The sequence below is a fragment of the Mesoplodon bidens genome (assembly GCF_964165515.1).
Source record: "Mesoplodon bidens genome assembly, chromosome: 9".
NCBI lineage: Eukaryota > Metazoa > Chordata > Mammalia > Artiodactyla > Ziphiidae > Mesoplodon > Mesoplodon bidens.
In genome coordinates, this window is record NC_138166.1 from 71,084,249 (window position 1) to 71,109,913 (window position 25,665).

Here is a 25,665-nt window from a genome sequence, read left to right on the forward strand (position 1 = left end):
ACTTCATTATGAAATAAGAAAGAAAAAATAATAATAAACTACCTATTTCAATCCATATCTAATGACATAAATTATCTAAGAGAATGGCACTATTCAAGTGATTGTAGATTTCCCATCATCAGTGAATCCAGAATAATAAGATTTAGGTTAAAAGAAATGATTTTTAGGGTAAAACAAGAACACAGTTTTTAAAAAGCATTAATTGTTAAAACTAAGATGTTCATTATTTTCCATATGATTGTATATTTTCATACTTAGGGACAACTTAATTGTAGCATGGCCAAGGGAAGAGAGACAGATGTCCTCTTGCCTTCAAATACACCGTTTTCTGTTTACCCCATCTATGACACTTTCCATGATATCACCAGACAGAGCTGGCCATGGTGCCAAATCAATGCCTTGACAATGGATATCTGGGCTTTTGTTTTGTCATCCAGTAAAATGGGCAAATAATGAATTTACATTATTGCATTTTTAAGAGCAATGAAATGAATGAAGTGCTTAGAAAAGTGCCTTGTATATAGCAAACATTCAATAAATGTCAGCCACTAGTAGTAACAGTAGTAGTTGTAGCAGTAGTAGTGTTACCACTGTTATTAGTATTACTATTAAAATGCCTTCCATATCCCAGGTTCTGAACTCGGTGCTAGAAATATATGATGGACATGTATTATTACTTGGTTGTCCTTCTTTTAGACACTTAAGATCTTTGAAATTAGGAACTGCATTCTACTTAACTTTGAATGTCAAATACCTGGCATAATCCCTGATTAGACTAGGATCCTAAATGAATTAAGAAAGGTTTGGTGGCATGCCAATTTCCTGTAACCTGATTATTTCCATCATTAGTCTCAGGATAGAGTAGATTCTCTAATATCAATAGATGGAGGAAGTGGGGAAAAAACTATATTTTACTATGAGATGGAATGTATAGTTTAGGATTAATATATAACCAATGTTTTATTACCTATGCGCAGTATTCAGTTGGAGATTATAGTATAACCGGGTCTTGCTATTATGGCATGATCTCAGGATTGATATTAAGGAAGAATAACAGCTCTGAAATTTTTATTTTGTCTTCCTGACGGTAATGAATTCACCTGAATGTTGTATAAGTTAAGCCAGCCTTATGCCAAATTCCACTTTGCAGGATATGTAGAATGGGTGATGTTATATAAGTCTTCACTATATATTTCAATATCTACTGTACAAGGGTATAAAAAATGCATTTTAAGAAGTCTGGATAGAAGATATTAGTATTGCTTTAAACTCAAACACACTAAAATTTTGAAAAGGGAATTAATGTGGAAGCTAATTTGATGCCCATCCCCCTTTTTGTCAGAAATATTAGGTATAGTAGCATGACTGCTTATTAATAGCTGGCAATATTTCTTTTAACAGTGTATTTTCTTATTTTATTTAAGTATTTTTACAATTATCTGAATTAAGCTTTATTTCCAAATATATTGGTGGCACTAAAAGATTACACAGTAAAAATAGTGAAGTAGAACTGCAAAAAATGACTCAAGAACTGGATATGGACAAAATGTTTGAATTAACTCCACAATGTACATTTTGAATAATACTTTTCCACTAATGTTGACATTTTTATTGTTTCCTTCTTTTCCTATCCAGTCTTCACTGGCAAGCAGAAAAAATTAAAACTTGAATTACAATTATATATTATTAATGGACTTAAAATTGCCTTACACATAACTGCCCTAGAGAACATACTAAATTCAAACAACATCTTCCAAATGCTAACATTAAAATTATATTTTGATTTCACATAGAAATGGTAAAGAAAAACAAAACACAACAGGACTATGGGGAAGACAAGAAAAATAATCCATCTATTGACATCGTGTCCACAAAACTCCTCATTTTCTTTTCTTGTCTAAGTAACTTATCAAAGATACCAAAGTTCTTCTCACTCTAAGTAAATACCCTAAGGAAGTCACCTCTATTGCACTTCTTCCCTCATTAAGATTCATCAAAATGCTTTAAGATATGTGAATGGGAAAAAATCTATGAATGTTCCAAAAATAAGGAAAAGTTTTCATTCAACTTTTTCAGGAGATAAATTTTTTAACAAAGATTCATTGTTTAAAGTACACAAGATTATATATACTTTTTCAGTTAAACATAATAAATGATACCATAAGATTTACGTATTTGTTTATTTTAATTTATTAACACTAAGGCAGAAATTTAAAACTTAATAAATTAATATGTGCTGGGTATTCATAAAAATATATGAGAAGTAGAATAAATAATAATTCCACTTGAAGAAAAATATTTATTTTGCTAATAATTTTATACTTCCATCATAAAACAGGTACTATTACCATCAATAATAAAACTAAGAAAGGGAAAGAAAGATACGAGAAGTTTTTGGTTTTTTTTTTTTATTTAAATGCTTGTATTTATTTATTTTTTACTTTTTGGGCACACCACATGGCATGCGGGATCTTAGTTCCCCGACCAGGGATCGAACCTGCACCCCCTGCAGTGGAGGCATGGAGTCTTAACTGCAGGACTACCAGAGAAGTTCCAAGATATGAGAAGTTAATGGCTAGCTCATTTAAATGTTCTAATGTAAGAAATCAATGTTTTGGCCAATTTAGAAATATTAACAAATTGTAAAGGAGACAACCAGTGTGATCTCATCATCTTAAGAAAGGAAAAAGAAGAATTTGAATTATTATAAACTATTATGTCTAGCTCAACCTAAGATAATTATTCTTCAGTTAAATAAATTATTCATAAAAATATTGTGATCATAGTTCTGAAAATTTGGAAAATGTAGAACAAATATTCCAAATCAGTAATAATCTATGTATTATTGTCTTGATGAATTTTTCTCCAGAATATTTTCATGTGTTTACCATGCCAGAGACTCTCAGTTGTCTCCCAACCTTGCTTTCTTGCTAGAAGAAACCACCTTCCACAACAGAGGCCAAAACTACCCAATGCTTATTTTCCCAGACTCGTTTGCAGCAAGGGCATGTGACCCAGTCCTGGCCAGTGAGGGCTGAGGGGTAGTCTGAATAAGGAAGGGCACTTATTTCTTCTGGGAAATATCTTGCTTCCCATTAAATTAGAGATGTGTGAGAAGGATTTGAGGTGAGAAATGTTCAGCCACCTAATGATCATGAGATGATGGCCAACAGAAGCTGACACTGTGGAGCCAACATTGAAACAGTATACCTCTATTGAAGTATACAACTGACTGAAGTGAGAAAAAAGAAGCACTTATTTTTTATACCACTTTTGGCCAGGTATTCTGTTACTTGCAGCCAAAAACATCATAAATGGCATACGTGCTTAAATATACAGTTATGATCACAGTGTGTATAAAATTGTGTCTTATTTTTGTCACACAATATTTCATTGTCATTTTCTTATGTTAGAATATAGTCCTCAAGGGCTTCCCTGGTGGCGCAGTGGTCGAGAGTCCGCCTGCCGATGCAGGGGACACGGGTTCGTGCCCCGGTCTGGGAAGATCCCACATGCCGTGGAGCGGCTGGGCCCGTGAGCCATGGCTGCTGAGCCTGCGCGTTCAGAGCCTGTGCTCCGCAACGGGAGAGGCCACAACAGTGAGAGGCCCGCGTACCACAAAAAAAAAAAAAAAAAAAAAGAATATAGTCCTCAAAATTATTATTTAATGGCTGCATAACATGACATTATAAATATACTACAATGAGAATTTCCACAAGGCTCACAAATGTTATTGTAAATGAAATCGTATTAAGACTAATACTGCCAGTTCCAGTGTTTTTGAACTCCCACTGCTTACATGACAACTTTGCTTTTTAAAGCAGGTGTCTATGAATGGGCTTCAGGTTTCAGAAAGCCCCATGTAATTATCTGCAGTATTTAGAGTATACTTTGTGCTGATGTGTATTTTTTCTAGGGAATCAATTCATAGTTTTTAGCACATTCTCAAATCGAAATATAACACTAAAAAGTTTAAAAGAGAACTGTCCTCTTATTATTTAAGTCTCTTTGAAAGATAATTGACTGCTTAAAAACAATAAGAATATTGTGTGAGGTATATAACATATGTAAATATATGGCAACAAAAGCACAAGACCAGGAGAGAAATGAAAGTATATAATTATGAGGTCCCTATTCAGTATAATATCACTTTAAGTTACTCTAATTAGTTAAAGATGTTTACTATAAATCCTAATGCAATAACTAAAGTAAAAAATTAAAGACCATCAAAGGAGATAAAATGCAGTCATGGAAGATAGTCTGTAATCCAAAAGAAGGCAGAAAAATAAGAAAAGGGGAGCAAACAACAGATGGGACAAAGAAAGCATATAGCAAGATAATTGACTTAAACCTGACCATATCAGTATGCAGATGAAATGAAAATAACCTACCCACCCCAGTTCAGAGTTAGAAGCTGTTAGATTGAGTAGAAAAGCAAGACCCAACAATACACTGCCTACAAGAAATGTGTTTTAACTATAAAACACAAATAGATTAAAAATAAAAGTATAAGAAATATTATAATACCAAGCTAACATTAGTTTAAAAATGATAGAATAGCTATAATATCATACGAAGTAGATTTCAGAGCAAAGAATTGTAATGAGGATAAAGAAATTTACTTCATAATAATAAAAAGGCAATTCATTAAGAGCACAAAACAATCCTAAACACTTACGCATCTAATACAGAGCTACACAATTCATCGGGGAAAAAACTGGGTAGAACTGCAAGATGTAGACAAATCCACAATTATGGACAGATAGTTAAATACCACACTCTCAATAACTGACAAAACAAATAGACAGAAAGTCAGTCTGGATGTAGAAGACTTGAACAACCCCATCAACTAATTTGACCTGCTTGATATTTGTAGAACATTCCATCCAACAACAGAATATACATTCTTTTCAAGTGCACATGGAACATTTACCAAGATAGGCCATAATATGGATCATAAAACAAATTTTAATAAATTTAAAAGGGTTCAAGTCATATACAGTATATTCTCTGGTCATAATTATCATAGAACAGTCATTAGCAGATCTCTAATAATCTCAAAGATATGAACTAGATATGTTATTTAGAAATAACATACTTCTAAATAACCTATTGGACAAAGAAGAAATGAAAAAAGAAAATTAGAGAGTATTTTGAACTGAACAAAAATGAAAACAGGCCAAAATTTGTGAGATACAGTAATACAGTAATTTATAGCACTACAGTGTTTGTGGCAGTAAACACAAAGATTATAAAAGAAGAAAGGTCTCAAATCAATAACCTCAGCTTCCAGCTTAAGAAACCAAGAGAAGAGGAAATTAAAACCAAATGAAGTAAAAGAAAGGAAATAATAAATATCAGAGCAGAAATCAACAGATTATAAAACAGAAAAACAATAGAGAAAATCAACACAAATAAAAGCTGGCCCTCTGAGAAGATAAAATCTCTGAAATTCTATCCAAGTTGATTAGTAATAAAACAGAGAAATCACAAATTACTGATATCAGGAATGACAGAGGTGACATCACTGGAGAATCTATAGATAGTTAAGCAGTAAAAATAAATTATTATGAATATCTTTAAGCCTTAAAAGACACAAACTAGCAAAACTCATTCAAAAAGAAATATATAACCTGAATAACCCCATATCCATTAAAGAAACTTAATTTGTAGTTAAAACCTTTACATAGAGAAAACTCCAGGTCCAGATGGTTTTACTGGGGAACAAATATTTGAAGAAAAAATGTTACCAATTCTAAATAAACCCTTCCAGAAAATTAAAGAGAATAGAGCAATTCCCAATGTATTGTATGGGTTTGGCATTTCACAGATTCTAAAATTAAAAAAAAAAAAGACTTCATAAGAAAAACAAAATTACGGCCACTATCCTTTGTGTTAATAGATTCACACTCCTCAGCAAATATTAGCAAATCAAATACAGCAATATATAAAAATAACAATATATCATTACCAAATGAGGTTTATCTGAGGAATGAATGGCTGGTTTAAAACTGCAAAAGCAAAAAGTCTTATCTTACATAGCCCAGAAAATAAATCTAAACCTTTTCCTTTTCTGACCTCAAGAGACCTTCATACTATGGAGTCAGGATTATTTTCCATCCTCTGCCTCAACTCTATGTTATTATGGCTCTACTGTTGTCTGCATGAATATATGAGCTATAACTTACTATGGAATGATCACCTACTAGGTACACTACCAACATAATTTTATTTAATACTGGAGACCTAAAAAGTGGATGACTATCATTTCACAGGGGACAAAATTCAGATCTAAGAGGTTAATTAATTTATCCACTTTTCCACGATGTGTGTAGGGAAGTAACAGAGCAAGGATTTTTAATACTTAATGATTCATGAACCTATGACCTTTCCATTAGATCCTAGTGAATCTCTTGTAACTCCCCAAATACATGTTTTGAATATTTCTTTGCACTGTCACCTACTGTTCTTTTTGTTTGGAAAGAATGTCTTTTCTTCTTCTTCACTTAGTGACCTTTTATTCAACCTTCAAGATATAGTATGTCCCTGGAGAAACAGGTATTCTCAGTTACTACTGGTATCAGTGTCAACTGGTAAACTTGCTGCATGACAACTGGAAGAAAAATCAGAAGCCCAAATTGCATTTTTTCTATCAGTAGGTTCATATGTATGAATTTATTCTAAGAAAAACAAATTAAACTAGTGTGTAAAGAATACATAGAGAAATGTTTACTATAAATTAATATCTTATAATGCTTTCCAGCAACATGGAAACATATAGATGTACTAGACAAAATAAAACAAAACCACATAAATCACAGCCACGCTTAAAGAAGAGAAAAGAACAGAATAAAAGAAAGGGAAATTCTTTACTGCCAAAACTGAAGAGTATACTCAAAACCATATGTATGCAATTGATACCATAACCAGGCACAAGGGTATCGGACATGACACAGCCCAGGGCACTGGGGAATGAGCTATTAACGCTCACCTGAAATAGGAGAGTATCGTTAAACCAGTGCAAGGAGAGTAGTTGGGACCCCATGTCCTGCAAACACCTCACAGCAAAAGCGGCTGCATTCATATGAATGGGCCTTGAAAGCGCAGTCACAACAGCCAGAGAAAGTTGCAAAGTATCTTGCTGAATTTTAAAATGATTGAAGCAATATATGAAGAAATAGAAATTATAATAAAGTAATAGAAGTATAACAAAGGCTAAAAAGAAGGAAAGAATGGGAAAAATGATAATAGAACTGAAAATAACAAATATTGTAAGTGATATTAAAAACACAATAGATGGATTAAAGCAATTCATGATAAAATATCTAGCAATCTAAGAATAGACAAGAGCTTCTTAACCAGGTAAAGTGCATCTACAGAAATCTACAGCAAACTTAAGTTGACCATGGACAATCTAGTGGGAAATAGCAGTTGGAAAGTTGAGCTCATGATTAAGAATCACAAATCACAAATACTTAAGACCACCTAGAGGGGTGGTATAGGGAGGGTGGGAGGGAGGGAGATGCAAGAGGGAAGAGATATGGGAACATATGTATATGTGTAACTGATTCACTTTGTTATAAAGCAGAAACTAACACACCATTGTAAAGCAATTACACTCCAATAAAGATGTTAAAAAAAAAAAAAAGAAGCACCAACATCATGAAGGACAGGGCAATAAAACCATCAATCTCAATTTACGCTTGAAAAAACAGAATTAATATAGTAATAGGAATGGGACTTTAAAATAACTAAAATTAATATCCTCAGAGAGTACTATAATATAAAAAAGGAACAGTTAAAGGAGAGAAGCCACTTAATGTTTAAAAAAAAAACAGAAGCAAATACCTTTGTATTTATATTTTATATAAAATATTTTGTATTGGAAGCAAATATTGCTTAACAAATAACAAATACTTTCCTGAACTGAAGAGCAGTAATATTTACTCTATTTTCTCTCTTTTGCTTCTCTACTGTTTTTAAAATTTTTAACCAGTTTCATCTTTGCAGATTGGTAGGTGAAGAGGGGAAATCATAGAATGGTAGAAATCATAGAAATAAAACACAAATCCAGCTGTCTCAGCTTGAGTAAGGAGAAAATTAAAACCAAGAATGAGTAATTTGTCGAAGGTCACACAATCTCTTGTAGGGAGCAAGGGCTGAGAAGATTAAAAAAAAAAAGAAAACGAGAGAAGAAAGGAACGGAAATTAGTAGGGAACTCAATTTATCTCATTATTCTTCTCTCTACCATTCCAGACCAAGTTTCTGTAACTATAGGGGAATCATTTCTATAATTCTTAAGTAGGCTGAGGTCCACTTGGGAGAAAAAATGTGATACCCAATTAAGAAAGGCATTCTGATCTTTGTTAGGTGATGGCTAAAGTGTTGTTGGTTCTCAACTTTAAATGCCAGTTATGGGGCTTCCCTGGTGGCGCAGTGGTTGAGAGTCCGCCTGCCGATGCAGGGGACACGGGTTCGTGCCCCGGTCCGGAAAGATCCTACATGCCGCGGAGCGGCTGGGCGCATGAGCCATGGCCGCTGAGCCTGCGCGTCCGGAGCCTGTGCTCCACAACGGGAAAGGCCACAACAGTGAGAGGCCTGCGTACAGCAAAAAAAAAAAAAAAAAAAAAAAAATGCCAGTTATGTATTACATTGAGTGATAAGTTTCCTATCACTACTCAGAATTTTTCCCAGTTCTATCACATCTGTTCTTGAGGGTCTTATGGCAACACCTTTGCAGTATGTATAATGTTGTACACAGAAAATCTGAGGCAGTGAAATTATCATCAGTGTTAAGCCTATCCATTAAGGACCTCCTTAATCCTCACGTTGCTTTTTCTCCTTGACAGATGATGATAAGAAATGATATGTTCAATGCCATATTCATAGTGAACGCCTACAGCTTGCAATCAGACACCAGAGAAAATCAGTTTATATTTGAAGGCTTAGTGCTACCCCAGGGTCACAAGTGATTATGAAGTCAAGAGAAAGGGACCAAAGCTATTTTCTAACTTATGTCCAATTCCTTTTTTATGTAAGATACAAGTGTCATTCTTTTCAAGTATTTGCACTTCATAATTTGTATGTAACCCATATCTGCATTGTAAAACCAAACAACGGTAACTTATTTTCATTTTGTCTAATAATTTATTGGGTTCTAAAATACCTATGATAACTTTTCTGACAAATTATAAAACTATTTTTCACTATAGTTCCAAACATATTTAGAAATTTGGGTTTAATTAAGCCTTTTCCATCGTTAGAAGCTATTAGAGAGAACTCTTAATTTTTGAGCCTGGGAGGAAACAGTGAGCAAAGGCAGGAGTAATTATGGTAATAAAATCATTCTTGGTCCTGAGCGTCTTTACAAAACCTAGTAGTTCACATCATAGTCTTTTGAGACAGCAAACTTGGGTCTTCTATTTATTTCCGTGTAATCTTCACTAATTTAATTTACTAAATCCAGGTTCCATAATTTGTAGAGTGAAATATGGTATCTACTTTATACTCACCTGTAAGGATTAAATAAGATAACATATGTGTTAGCTCCTGACTCATGGAAGGAACTTAATGTTTAGATGCTACATTACCACCACCGTCATCACTGTAATTGTCCTATCCTCGAGGTGGTCCCTTCCATGAACAGGATTGTGGAGTTTTTAGATACCTTTGCTTTGGCAGCCATTACAAGCACTGAAGAAATGTGTGCCCCTCTCCATCTACTTGACAGCCTCATAGACTCAGCTGTTATTGCATGACGGTTGCTGATGACAATGGACTTCATGACTTTCCCAGTTGCCACAGGTTGAGCCTGCCATTATCTCTCAGTTTACCATCCAGCAACTACCAACGCCACTCACATTTATTTTGGCGGCCTCTCCCAAGTCTCCACCAGGGGTACTCTTCTCACTAAGCTGCTTAGAGGAGTATTGCTCTCTTGATGTTTTAACAGTGTTACAACTCTTCCCTTAGAGTTTGTTTCCCTCCTCCTTCCATAACAGTGATAAATGAGAAACTGTCTTTGTAAGCACATTTCTCAGAGTCTAGCAAAGGAGATGGACATATTAACAACAGGCTATAAAATTATGTGATAAGTTTCATTTGCTATAATTTCACATGGTTCTCCTTTCCCTCTTGCATGATGTTTATGTTTTTGTCTTCCTAGTTCCCCGGTCACAACCATAAGTCAGACCATAGGCTTACTTGTCTAATTGTCCTTCCTGTCTCCAGATTCTCACTCCTCCTTTTCATCTAACATGTCACTGCTAGATTAATCTTTTCAATAGACTACTTTAATCATATCAACTACTTAAAAAATTTGGAGTCTACTATCTATATTTCTTAAAGAAGCCTTGAGGAACTGGGAGAAGATCTCTTGACCTGGAGTCCAGAGACAATTAAGATGTACAATTATCCCACCCACTGAAACGACTCTGTGCCAAAGAGTTGTCCAGCTCTTCCAATCTCTGCATCTCTGGGTAAACTTCCTGTCTCCTAGGAACACTCCTTAGCAATTGAGAGAGTGCATTTCTTAGCATCCTATCCTTAACTTATTTTCAAAATTTACAGAAGCGTTAAGGATATGGACCTCTCCATCTGCAGGACTGTGCCCCTCAGCTATCTTCCAGACCAGCTGGCTCATGAGGAAGGACTGCTCAGTGTCCAGTTGAAACTTATGCTTGTGGGCAGACTCATCAAGTCACTGAATTACAACCAGAATTAGAAAGGTCCTCTCTCTAGCAAGCCCCTTCCTCCACACACACAGCCTGAGACCTTCTGATTTCCATTTATGCTGCTTATCAAGCTGTTGTCTGTTAGCTCCAAACTCATTGTTCCATACTTGGCTTTGTGATGCCAGTGCTGGAACTCTGCAAAGCACATTTCTGCATCTCACATCCATGGTGAAGGCTATTAGGCTGTGCAGTAGGAGACACTGGAGGGATTCTACTAGGATAAAGAGGAAGAAGAGCTCTCTCCTGCTTTGTTTGCTTTCTGCTTCCTGTTCCTCTGAGCATCATCCTAGCAATGACTCCTCATCCTGGAAGTGGCGGTTCTTTCCAGTAGAAACAGCTGCCTCTCCTCTCTCTACTTCTTCTGCCACTAGGAATCTGGTTTCTTTTTACTTATTTATAGACTCCCCTGCCCTCTACTTCATGTCTTATTTTGCACCAGATGAATTCTTCTAAAATGCTCATCTCCTCATCTCTCTCTCTCATTGGCATAAAATCCTTGACTGACTTCCCATTGCTCTCAAGGTGAAGTTCCCTAGCAAAGGCCTTTTATCACCTGCTCCTTTTGGCCATGCTAGCCTCCTTTACTAGCTTCAGTCACTCCTGTCCGGTTGCATTTAATGTTGCAGCTTTACCAATCTGCTAGTCGTGTCCCTGAATACACCACGCTGCTTTGCATGTGGGCATCCTCCCTTTCTGCTCCTCAGTTGGAAGTTCCCATCATCTCCTGAGCTGTTCTTCAAAAGCCAGTGCTGACTTGATCTTTGACCAGAGGGTTCCCCGGACTTCCTAACAGAGATAACCCCTTTCCTGTGGTCATCTCTCATTTTATCTTTCACATATCCTCTTATCATACGCATGATTCTAAGTATTAATTTACTTACACATGTTTTCTTTTCTACCCCTGTGAACACCTAGAGACCAGGAACTATCCATTATTTACCACTATATGGCCAGAACCAGCACAGTGCCTAACAATTGGTGCCCCATAAATGTCTTTTCATATTTGCATCTATTATTAGTGTCTTCTTAAGATCCATTTTTTGACATCTCTCAGTATTTGATATGTAACCTTTAGGAAGCATCTCAGTATGAATTTATGCCTCTGGTTTTAGAGAATTTTTAAAACAATTCTCATATACTTAAAAAGACTTCCTTAAAAAATATTTTCCCTGATGGTAAAATGAATTCTTCCTTTGCTCAGCTTGGAAAAAAATGTCTTGTGATCTGGAAGTCAGAGTTCTCATAATAATAGGATTAGGTCAATTTATATAACCTGGATCCCAGTCTGTTCCTCCTGGTTAGATAAACTGGTAAGCAGGTCAGGAATTTATAGGCCAAGTGATAAGCACTTTTTTAAGAAGTTATAACTGTTATTTATTTACCATATCTTTTAGAGTGTAATTTTCTGTTTTTAGCTTAAGTATTTCTGGAAATTGAGAGACACTTGCTGTCATTCCAGCATCAAATGGGAGAATATAGACGCTGTAGAAGGTAGTACCACAATTCCATCCCAATATTTTAAATCAAGTGAAATATGGATAAAACGAACACCAAGAACAGCATTGAATGGGGAAAGAGTTCATGACCTGTAGGAGAGGGAAGCAGATAATGTATTGTAAAGTGGAAAGGAAAAGTCCTGTTTTGGTGGAAGCTTAGGGTTCATAAATGTAAGCAAACAAAAAGAAAAGAACTGTTAGAAAGCTCTAAATTTTGCCTTATATGGCTTCTTTTTTCCTGATTCATGTCCTAGTCACAGGTATTAATAAAAAACATTTATTTTGTAATGTTCATTAAAACCCACTTTGTAGGGTTATTTTCTCTGCTATGAAGATGAAATTGAAAGGAAATACTATGACTTTGGGGTCACTCATAGGTAATAAAAAGTCTTCTGATCACATGTGGTCACAAAAAGAAAGTTTCATTTCAGCAATTAAAATGTCCAGTCATTTAAAATTAGGGCTTCTCCTCAGCCCCCATTGACTCCTGTAGGTGGTTACCTGAAGGGGGAAAAGGGCTTTGTGGATTCCTTCTTCACTTCCTCCATTTCTTTACAAGTCCTACATAGGTGGTCTAGCTTTAGAATGTGGAATAGTTGGCAAATATTGTCTTGGGGCTTTAGCCAAAACAGAGTCAGAAATAGTTCAATTTTAACATCCTGTTGCATATCCTTGGTTGCATAACTAAAACACAATTTTCATACAGTTTTCAACTCTATATATTGCCAGTTGAGATGGAGAATCAAGAGCAGGCACTAGAATAACAAAGTAGGCACGTTTACACACTTTACAGGAAATATCTAACCACACATGTCACAATCAACTGCAGTGTTTTCTGCCCACCAGCTTACCCTGAATCACTGAGAAAGAAGACAGACCTCTATAGGATGTGAGGTCTTGGACTAAAGAGGCATTTTTATTTATGATATTTCTTAACAGGCATGTGTTTTACTAATTAAAGCACACAAACTTTGTATTCTGTACCATAAAGCCTGTGTTTATTTTAGCATAAAATTATTAGTTTTTTTCTAACATTTTCTTAAAATTGTTTCTCCAGGGATATACACCACATTTACCCTCTAATTCCAGTTAAATCCTGGCAAAATGTCATATTCTTCAGTTTGATAATTGTAAGATAATTGTAAAACTGTAGAAATGATGGTATTTATGTAATTCTAAAGGATGCTTTTGGACATGGTTTTTCTTGTGTTTTCCCTTATTAATATTAATGACCATTCAAGCTGTGCTTAGCAGAGCTTTAAATTCCTATTACGAGGGGAGCAAACATTTATTTGCAGAAAACATACTGCCCAAATAAATACCCAGATCCCTTTACAAACAACGTTTTTTTTCCCTTAACCTCTCCTCTTAACATATCACCTTCCAGTCTCTGATTAGTCTCCAGTTTCAGGAAGCACTCAGCTTAAAATAGAAATATCTTTGGAAGGGGACAGGAAAGTTTAGAAATATAACTGTTTTACTCCTTCAATAGAAAATTGGTCCTGCAAGAGAACCAAGCTAAAAGTAGTCCTGAGTTGAGAGGACACTTACAAATTTATTTCATGCCAGTTGTTCTGCTACACCTGTTGTGGATTCATTTACCCATTAGAATTTATCTAAAGTTTTTCTACCTATAAGTCCAACTACAAGGGGAACAGGGGCCTCCTTGCACAACTCTGTAAGCTCAAGCTGATACTCTGGTGAGACAGATATTAAAAGATAAGTGGAAATTATTCAGCTCTATTTCAGTTCAAAAAGCTAACTCCTGCCATTGCAAGATAAACATCCCTGAAGAGTTATTGGTGAAGTTAATATCATACTAGGAAGTCAATGGCTATAGGACTTGTCTGCAGAAGTAGCCAGACTCAGAGAGGAAGAACAAGAGAATAAGTGAGTTAGCTGTTTCTGCGTTTAAAAAACAAAAAGCCTCAAAATCCAGATTAAACCTGGAACTAAGGACATTAGTAGTTTAACATAGTGAAACATAAAGTCTAGGACAGTATTTTCAAAGTGTGAATCCCAAGGCTTTCTGCATCAGAATCACAGGTGGTGATGGGCCTGCCTAGCTTGTTAAAAAGGCAGATTCTCAGGTGTTACCTTAGACCTACTGAACAAAAATTTAGGAGTTGAAGACTGCCCCCTTATTGATGCTGAAGCGCGATAACTATTGGACTGGGATCTAACAGCTCAATAAATTAAGGAGGGGGAAATTATGAATTTGAGCCTACAGTAACTGTTAACAATAGTGCAAAAGATATAGGTTCACAATTCTGAAAACCAAACACCTTTTTTTTTTTTGGTGATTTATTTAGAGACCATTCCCACCCTGATCTAGATGTATTTATGGGCAAAAAAGTGACCTATAATTATGTGATATCATGTATAGCCTCTGTTTATCCTACTGTGTGTGTGTGTGTTTGGATTTTACTGCATAATACTCCAAATGGGGTCAGTATATAATATAAGGTAGATGCACCATATTCTGAATTCAGAAAACCCTTTGGCTCAAAGGGTTTCAGGTAAAAGAATGAGTACCTGCAGATGTTTAAAGACTTTTCAGTTGCAAGAAAATAGTGCATCTAAATGAGCTTGAACCTACAACAAATATTGGAGGGAATATTTGTGAAAGGTATTTAAAAGGGGAGAGGGAGAAGAGGTGGGGAGAGCCTTTTGGCCTGAGTGCGGTTTTGACACCTGTGAAAGGAGAGCAGGAGGTAAGAAGGATGGGCAGGGTATGTTCCAAACTAAAGAGCATCTCTGAGAAATGTCAGCCAAGCCAATGTGGACTCCCTGAACAAAATTTCCCATGAGAAGGTCCTGCATCAGGCAAATCAGGCCTGGCTCTGGCACCCCTGCCATGCTTAGTCATTGGCTGGGAGTAGCCTGAGGGGCAAGTATGGCATCAACATGAACGTCTTGGAGGATCCGAAGGTGCAGCAGCTTGTCTTCTAGCAGGTTCTCTTTAAGAAAATCTGGGGGGTGCATCTCCATGGTCACCAAAGTCCATGACTTACCACATGGGGCAGACCAGCCCAGCAGGCAGTTGCTTCCCTTTGGATTGGGATATTACAATGAAACATCTTCTTTGTTCTGTAAACTCCTGTTTTATTGGGTCTCTTTGTTATATTAGCCTAATGGTATCCTAGTCAATACATTACACAATTGTAATTGTCTTTCTTCATGTATATTTGTCAAACTAAATGTCATCATTTAGGAGCAGGAAAATATGATCATTGTAAGTGAAAAAAGAAAAAAAACCCACACTTTTGAGCTATCATAGTCATTGAGCCCTGAGGGGAGAAAGCTATCAAAGGAATTACTGGGCTCTAGATCTTCTGGAGAAACCTTAAAACATTTGCCTACTGCTCTAATTCACATTCTGCCCATGTTAATGGAAGAGACTGAGGTCAAAAACATCCTGGTTGATAAGGACCAAGGCCAGATGGATGCTACCAGGGTCTCTGCCTTTCTGAGTATCTCCTAAGGGGATCCTGAGCTGAAAGAACCTATCTGGCTGTTATCAGCCAAGGTTAGTAAGGAAAAATAAATCTTATAAAGTTTGTTACCAAGCCTACTAATTTGAACACTTTATATTGCCTCAGAACCCCATTTGTTCTTTTTCTTTACAGGCAGATAATGTAGAGTTTTCCAGATAAGTCTTATGAGGTACTAATAAAGGCCATTGCTTGATGAGAATAGAGGGATAAATTGAGACATGGTGCTGACCTCTGTTACTAAGACACACAGAAAATATGTTTTAGTCCATAGAAAATATGTTTTAGTCGAGTCCTTTCACAAAATAAACATTTATAGGCCAATCCTTCCTCTCTCTCCCTCTCTCCCTCATTTTCTAAACTGTCTTGTTAGTGGTGTTTAGATACAACTCTGTTTTCTCTTGTTTCTTTGCTCTTTCAAAATAGTGGTCACCTTGAATATCAAATATAAAAATATCACTTAAGAACATAAGTGTTTGTAATTGTTCTGGATTTCGCAGGGGCTCTGTGAGTTTCAGGTAAGAAAATATGGGGAAAAATATGTTCACTAGTCAGTGCCCTTGCCTCAGACTTCAATTTTAGTTGTTCTCAGAGATTTTAGCGTCATGCTCATTACTTATTTATATCTTCCCTCTTTTTTTCCCACTTTGCAGATAATTGCTACTTAATTGATGCTGCTTCTATGCAAACCTAGTCACAAGACACACTGCTAAATAGAGGAATCATTAATCTGCGTATGTGCTGTAGATTTCCTTGAAAGGGTGCCTGGAATAAGCAAAGTCATTAGCAGTTTATTTGCAACAGTGCACTTAGGAAAAGCTCTGTGGAGAACACATCAACAGTCAGTATGTAACTGAGCAATTAACACAGGACCTCTGTTCTTTGGGGTGTTAGCATGGGAGTAAACAGAAGCAGATGTGAAGTGTTTGTGCTGTTAGCATGCACGGTCTGTTCTGACATATGCAAATACCACTCACGCTTACAAAACCTGCAGCCCCTGTTGTACCATGACCTTACTGATGAAGCCCTATGTCAGAAGTGCTTCATTTGCACTGGGTGCTATTAATTATTAACAGGCCAATACCACCTCCTCTTGTTATTAGAGCTTTGCAGAAAGTCAGGTGAGAAAGCATCACAAACAAGTTGATAACACTCTGGTTCCCAGCTTGCCTTGACTACTGCTCTCTTGCCAGAACTCGCTGAAAATAGAGAACAAGTAAGGCCAGAGAGCAGAAAGGATTTCAAAAGACTGACAGATGGGATCACCTGTGTAATCCAGACATGAGTTTGAATAGTTTTCTCCATGGGATGTAGGTAAACCCTATGATGATCCAGTGGTTTCTACATGAAGGCTAGAGAATCCTGGTCTTGGATGGATTTGTACATAAGAACTTAATTTACCATTTTCCCTTCTTTGACAAGAGCTCGAAAATTATTGCTCACTAGAACAATTAAAATTAGAAAGAAATGGCATGCCTTTCTGTCCTTGTATCTTTAAAGGACATGTCATAGGCCTCACTTATCATATTACTTGAATTCTGGAACAGAGAGCAAGTTTTATGGTGTAAAATGTAATACCTTCCATCTCACTGTCAGTAAGCGCTGAGATTTCTCATCATTAAAGAAATGTTAAGTATTTCTAAAGTCATATGTGCATCTCAGAAGTGGTTGCACTTCATTAAAAGGAAAGCAGCAACAAAGATTATTCTAGATCCTTTTTACTCTGTAAATGGGCAGCCTACTCGTGGGTAGTCTGACAGAAGATAAGTGGTTGATATTAACTCATTAGGATTTGTTTATAATTCTCTAAATTACAATACAATATACTTTTAGGATGATGAAGGGAAACTTTCCCTCAATTCTTTATTTATAAAGAATTTTTTTGTGATCATGCATTGCTGGATATGCGCATATATTTTGGACTTCTCATGTTTTTCTATGACTGAGCTAGACCCAGTTTAAGTACATCCCATTGGAATGAATTAATCTGAACCATTAGTATATTCTGCTATAGATGTCCTAACATTTACTCTGATCTTATACCAAAACCCTGGTTTTCCATCGTCCCTTTATATAAACATCTTATATAGAACCTGACTGAATGTATTAAGGTAAGGGCTGAAACAATGTATCTTAGAGTTAGTGAATTGAAATCTTATTTCCTCTGTAAAAACTTAATCAGATAAATGAAATATGAGGCAGAGTCCTCCCTCCTCAACTTCATTCTATAATGCAATTCTCAGATTTGAGGGGAAATAGCAAACTAAATCTTGTGCAGAGTGTAACTCTTCATTTGCTCATAAACTTAACATATTGTCTCCATCTTTATTTGAGTACTGGCTATAATTTTCTAGGTTTTAAAATAGCTGTCCAGAATAAAGTAGGTTTTTCCCTAGTCATATTCTAAACATACTGAATATAATATTTAATAAAATAAAATCTATTTCATTTATTAAAACAGTATTTAAATTTTAGGAATATAATCTATCATGAAGTATAATCTACCCATGAAAAGGGTAAAAGAAGGGGTGAAAAGAGGAAGTAAGAAAACTAGAAAAGTGAATAAGGAATTATGCTGTGCAACATAACTTTGCCTTGAATGCCTTGATTTTTGAACTGGCATATGTCCCAATATAACAGGAACTCTCAAAGGAAAGGTTTACAGTCTAAGTACTATGTTAACTATGGTGAGATGAGTTAGAGCTAAACATTCTGAACCTTGGAATCTGGCACCTGGTTCCTGGGCTGTGTTGGAATGTGTAGAGAGGAAAGTAAGAGAGTATCTCCATGGGTCTTTCATGTTTCTGCATATCTTGGGAGAAGAGTGCTTTGCCCCAGATTATCTTTTTAAGGATATTTGTATAGAAAGCAGCCTTAGAAGATAGAGATGGTATCTCCCTCCAGAGGAAGAGGCAGATTTGCTTACTGTCTGGGGTAATAAAGATAATGTCTCTCTCCAGGGCATAGTCAGGTATGCTTACTGCCCACTATAAAAGATTTGGGTTCCCAAGTTCTGAGTTCATCTCCAGTGCAACCTACTGCACATGCAGGTATCATTTGGCCCTCTTTGTGAGAACTTGGGGTCAGAGACTCTGCATAATGTATGCTGACTTTCATGCTGGTTTCTGTGTGATGAGTAATGAAGTTCTTTGACTCTGACAAAGGAGTCTCACATCTACTGCAAGCATCCATAGATCCCCTGTAAAGCTCAGATCCTTCACAGTTCTTGACAGTTTGGTGGTGAATATGGAATACTGACAAAGACATGCTTTCTGGAAGAGGAAAAATTAGTGCCACAGGACAATTAATGGTATCTGAGGGAGGTCCATAGGAATCAGTAGTAAACATATTGACCAAATTCTGTGGCCAGCCTGTCAGTAAATGGTATTCTGTTTTATTACTTATGAATGATGAAACGTTAGTAGGGTGGTTGTAGGCCAAGTATCAGGAGGTTGGTTCAGAGATAGATGCATGAATGGTGCCCTGGGTGCTGCTAATTTTTCTCCTAAGGTGGAGGGTGAGGATTCCTTGACAATCTGGTAGTCAGTCTCAGGTCTGCCCCATTGTCACCCAGACAACTAACACTAAGGGTCATCCTGAGTAGGCAGATGTTTCCAATCCATTTCAGACAATAACTAAAGAATATACACTACACTGACTGAAAGAAGGAAACAATGAATAGTATGGACAGGATGCAGACAAAGTTTAGAACGTTGGCTGGTTTACTTGAGACATGAGGAAATGAGAGGCAGGGGACGTAATTGCTTGTTAAGGAGGAATGCAACATCTGGGCAGGCTCATAGCTTAGCCCCACCCACAGTCTAGTATGACTAACTTAGATCCATTAGAGTTGACAGCAAAGGTCTTTTTGTTGTCATTTTCTGTTTGTTTGTTGCAGTGGTTCATGGCTGTTATAAGGGAGATATGGCCCTTTTACAGAGATTTCCCTGAGACAGACAAGCTCCCTTGAGAAACCCCAGATGAGGCATTGACTAAACTTTGGACCCTTACTGCCCTGATTGACTTAACAATACCAATGGAGTGATGGAGTTCACCCACTGGAGAATTAGAAACCCACCCAAAGACATTTAGATAAATTGTTGCAGTCAGCCTTGACACCATAGAAAACTCCCCTAGCCTTTATGTTGAAATTGAGTAAACACTTAAGATATACTATTTTGATAATGGGATAGCAAATGGTGTAGATTAAGGTAGATTCCTTTTAAAAAGAAGACTGCTATGTGAGTTAAGCCCAAGTCAAGCAAGGAATACAAACCTCAGGGTCACAGTCTCAAAGCAATTTGTCTATGGCTGCTGAATCAGTGGGCCCCCAAATCTGTAATATTGATGCCAGCGATGCTGACTTTGCTGCCCCATATAGGCCTGTGGTGGGCCATTAACATTGGAAGTTTGTTTGGTTGAGCCATGAACAGCCACGATGTTGCTGGAGACCTAAGGTAAATGTGCTTTATTTAATAGCCTAGTTCCACTCTCACCCTGCACATTCCCTGTTCCCTCTCTCCTTCTCTATCCTTACACAACTGCTTTAAAAAGAAAGATAATTAGGGGGAAAGGCTAAAGCTTCCTTGTCCTGAAGGGGAACTGAAGTCCATACATACCCATCCTAGTAATCTGGGGAACTTTGGAGAGGGTAAGGACTCAAATTTTTATAGCTCTGTTTGGTATAGGGAGAAAGTTACTATCCTATACAGTCCCATGGGGGGAAGGGACACCCAAATTCGACTGATAGGCTTTGGGTAAGGTTTGCAGTGGGGAAAAGAAGTTAACAGTGATCTTGTATGGGGGGGGAATGCTTTGAGTTAATTTAATGTAGTATTGTCATGACCTCCCTTGCTGAATGTGTAATTGACATTGGTGTTTCACATGATGGTACTGAGAATGTTCATAAAGTCTAGGGGGACTTTTCTGATCAAAAAGATCTACATCTGGGGCTTCCCTGGTGGCACAGTGGTTGAGAATCTGCCTGCCAAAGCAGGGGACATGGGTTCGAGCCCTGGTCTGGGAAGATCTCACATGCCGCGGAGCAACTGGGCCCGTGAGCCACAATTACTGAGCCTGCGCGTCTGGAGCCTGTGCTCCACAACAAGAGAGGCCTCGATAGTGAGAGGCCCACACACCACGATGAAGAGTGGCCCCCGCTTGCCACAACTAGAGAAAGCCCTCTCACAGAAACGAAGACCCAACACAGCCATAAAGTAATTAATTAATTAATTAAAAAAGAAAAAAAAATCTACATATGGAGAAGTGCTAGGGGGACACATAAAATACTTCTTAACCCCTCTCTCTCTCATCCCTGCAGCCTAAAGCAAAGCTTCTGGCTGAATGGCACCCTGAATTCACAGAATTTCCCCTAAATATCTAGGCCTGGTTCTTTGAACAATTCAGCAGAGCAGAAACCTGGTGGTGTCCACTGGGGTATTGTGGCTCTTCAACCTCAGCGCCTGCTGTACAGAATCAAAGATATCTGTGGTTTTTCCTTTTAGTGTGGCAGTTCTCATAGCTCTAGCTATTACGGCCCTTGCTGAACCTAGTTATAGTTTTAATGAATCTTGGGCTATTGCCAAGTAGCCTAGATGTTTAGTCTGCAACTTGGGAAACTATAATCCAGCAGATTATAAGCATCTTCCTGGCAGATTGGCTACATCTAGCCTTTGGTCCCCTTTCAGGGTTTTTAGTGGTGCCTCACCATCACTGACACCTTTTCAGATTGTGATGTTGCTGTTCTAGTCCAATCAGCCAACTGGCCACTAACAGGTATCAAGGTTTCAGCTTTCCAGTCCATTTGCAGTTTGAAAATCATGCAACAGCCAGCGAACAAGAGGATAATACTCAAGGTTTTGATGGTCTTCCATGTACTCTGCCATTCACAATCATCTGGTATTGCTGAGTGTTGGAACAGTCTCATAAAACATTGACTTAAGAAGCTTTCTGACTCTCCTTTACCTTATCCTGGTCCACACTGTTCAGAAAGACAGTTTAGTCACTGAATATGACTTTCTACAGAAGTGGATCATCTTCTCTGGCCACTTCCTGTATAATGATCAGGGCAAAATGAGAGGGGTATATAGAACTATTTTGATAATTCTGGAATATGGGTCATTACTGGGCATGATGAATTTTTCTTGTCTCTAAAAGCAACCCCAGGCAAGAGATTGTAAGACACTGTAATAGAACCTAGCAGTGGGGGTGGCAATGATGGGATGACTTTGAGAGACGTATCAGAGGGAACATTAACAGGATATGATATATCTTTGGATGCCACTATGTCAGGCAGGGATGAAAGGAAATTGTAAAAGAGAAGAAGATGTTAAAGATGATACCCAGGTCAATTGTGATATCTTATTTAAGAGGTGGAATCTGGGAGAGGGAGTGGGCCTGGATTAAGTTCCCACTGAATAATGACCTTCTTTAAGAACATGTTGAACAAATAAGTGGATATGTCCTATAGTTTTAGAGCTGAAGAGTGAGTTCTGGGCTGGAAGTGTAAATTTGGGAGCTGTTGATACAAAGAAAAGATTTTAAATTATGGTACAGAATGAGATTTCCCAGAGAGAGTATATGAAATATAACAAAAATTCTGAAGATGGAAATGTACAAAGCAACATTTTTTGTGGTCAGCAAAAGAAGTTTAGACAATGAAAGTAGGGATATTGTATTTAGAAAGAACTCTTTTAGAAAGTGACTCTTAAAATGAATGACTCTCCTTATTCCAAAGAAGAGGGAAGATAATCCTTGGAGAAGTACAACTCTTATTGACACACATAACTTTATTGTATTAAATCATTGTTTCCATGGACATTTTGAAAAACTCAGTGATATTTAGATATTTAGAGTGAAAAAAATGTAGTGGGGAGTATAGATTATATATATTTTTTATTTTTATTTTTTTTTATTTTTTTTTTTTTTGCGGTACGCGGGCCTCTCACTGTTGTGGCCTCTCCCGTTGCGGAGCACAGGCTCCAGACGCGCAGGCTCAGCGGCCATGGCTCACGGGCCCAGCCGCTCCGCGGCATGTGGGATCTTCCCAGACCGGGGCACGAACCTGCGTCCCCTGCATCGGCAGGCGGACTCTCAACCACTGCGCCACCAGGGAAGCCCTATATATATTTTTTAATTGTTAAAGTACAACACATTTCTTTTGTAATGAAAATACTAAAAATAAAACTATAATCTTTCTGGCAAGAAGAAATGTTCAGAAGACAGTGATTCTCAAGATAAGTGACTGAAGGAAGATGTGGTATATTTATCTTCCTAAAAAAGATGGCATAGCTTTTTAAATGTCTTGATACCTGTCTGACAGGAGGGGAAATCCATTGACCATGCTCATCCAACCACGGATGAGTGCTTTTTCCTCAGCCACTTTGGTTCTCTGGGCCAGATGGGAAGAGAGAGCTAAGAATGCAGATGTGTACAACTCATCCCTAGCTCAGGCATGTCAGAATCTATTTTAATTCCTCTTTAAAAATAACAGTTCTTTTAAAAAATTAATCATAAAGGCCAGTAATAAAGAATATTCTAGAGAAGTGCCAAATATGATGGTGGTTACAATTTGCCAATTCTTTGCCCTGCTAAAAAACTGGAAAAGAGTATTATGTTTGATATAGGATTTGAAAGACTGCTTCTTTATTTCAAGCGTTTGGAAATATTATGTAAAGGACTCCTTGAAAATACAACAAAATACAACAAAACGTATCAAAGAATTAATTGTAAAATATCGACCCTCTCACACTCTCTGCTTTTCCATTCTTAGCCCCCTTCCATCACCCCTAGCATCTTATAGAATTGAAAATCAGAACAAAAGGATGAGAAGAGACAAACAACACAGGACCTGACACGTGTGTGAAGAATGACAGGTAAAGTGGTCTTCTGTGTTATTTGGAGGAAGGTTCATTACAGAATGGTAATTAAAATTATCCCTCACACTGGTAAGTTAGAAGCAGGGCATACTACTTCTCCGAAATATTTCATAGACGACTAAGCCTTATCCCTCCTGTGCTCTCCTGACAATTTGTGCCATATTCCCAAATTCCCTCCTCATCAAGAGAAGCGCAAGTCATTTTCCAGACCTAGTTCTTTGTGCTTGGTATTGCCTTAAAAGGGATGTGCTGTGAGACTATACATTTTAAGGACACGGGAGGCTCACTGTGTAATCTATGCACCACATGAAGGATTTATAGAATAAAAGGCTATTTATAGATTATGATCTAAACTCTCATCACATTCACTTCATAGAGAATCCCACTTGGATTTCTCTCCTTTCTCCCTTCCTTGCTAATTGAATCTTCCTTTTTTAATGTTTCTTTTCTTTGTCTTTTTTTTGCTTTCTTTGAAGAGAAAGTTAGGTTTTTATTCTCATTTTATCCCTTTTCATCTTGTTTTCTACTGTATAGATGATCTGTTGTTTTGTACCTCACCGCTAAGTTGGGAAATTCTCCACATCATTTATTTAATGAACTAATTACAATTCTTCTGACTTTAATTTGGTCAATTACAACTTATGTTTGGTTACCTCGAGTTCCTAGACTGACATAAATTGTGTCACTTCTAGCAGCTACAAATGCCATTGAAAATAAAAATTTGGTGTCGTTCCAATCAGTCAGCTCTCCCTTCTCCTTTTTAATTATTTATTTTATTTTTAAGGCTCAAACTTCTGTCATTATGAAGAGGGTTGTTCATTATTCTAAAAACTGCTAAGAACAGGATTGCTACCCAAGCAGAAGAGAATCTGTTTTAAGTGGTGAGGCATTTGGGTTGATTGTGGAAGAAAAAGGTGCCTCACACTTTCCCTTCACTGGTAGAAATGCTTTATTTTAGACTTCTCAGACCTGGTCCTTATTCACATTATTCTCAAAATAGAATGTAGTGACATTTATAAAAGGACAGATGAATTCTTTGTGTTTTTTCTAACTAAATGCTTTAAAATTTAAACACTTCATGAAAAAAGATTAGAAGAGTATATCTATTAACACTAATATACTCAAATTAGTGGATTCAGGTCTGTAGAATGTTAAAACAATAAGATTAAGTGTTAAAAGGGTCATTGTAAATATTTATTTAGCCCCACCTACCTATATCACTATAATTGGTGTTTCTCTGAGATACAAAGAAAGCAGAATTCAATTTGATTCAACAAATGTTTATTAAATTACTATTATGGCCAAGACACTGTGCTAAGTACTGTATGGAATACAAATATAGGAAATGTTGTCTAGTAAAGGCTTGAGTTCAGTACTGTTTATTTTAGACAAGATTTATTGAACAGCTAGGTACTGTACGAAGTATTAAAAAATACAACACATCTTCTGTAGGTAAAGGAACTTGCAGTCTGGTAAGCTGGAGTTGATAAATCCTTAAAATCATATACAAAATTGTTTGCGTAGATGGTGTGTGTGTGTGTGTGTGTATACATTTATGGTTTTTCTGAGAAGAGGGGCACTATCTGCTGGATTCTCAAAAAGTTCAGTGACCCCTCAAATGTTAAAATTCATGTATGCAATACAGGGTAGACTCTCAGAGCTATAAGAGTGATCAAACAAAGGACTCTTTCTGACCTGGGTCCTTCAATTACCTACTGCCTACATGGTGCTTAGGACTAAGCTGTGTGCTAAGATGACCATTTAACAAAGTATTTTGCAAAGCAAGGGAAGACAAGCCTCCAAGTCAGAAGGAAATTTTAAAAGCGAGTGCTAAACGCCGTTATTAAATATTACAAGAGAGAAAGGAATAGTCACTAAACTTTGGAATAGCGGGAACAGGCTTCTGGATCCCTGAAGGAGTACAGCTCTGAGTGGAGCCTTGAAGGTCATGTAGGGCTTGGGTAAATGGAAGCAAAAGACAATGCATGCTTCGAATGGGCTACAGACGGAGTGAGCAGGAAATGGACAGGGATGTTTTCCCTGATACATCCTGAACTGATGGGG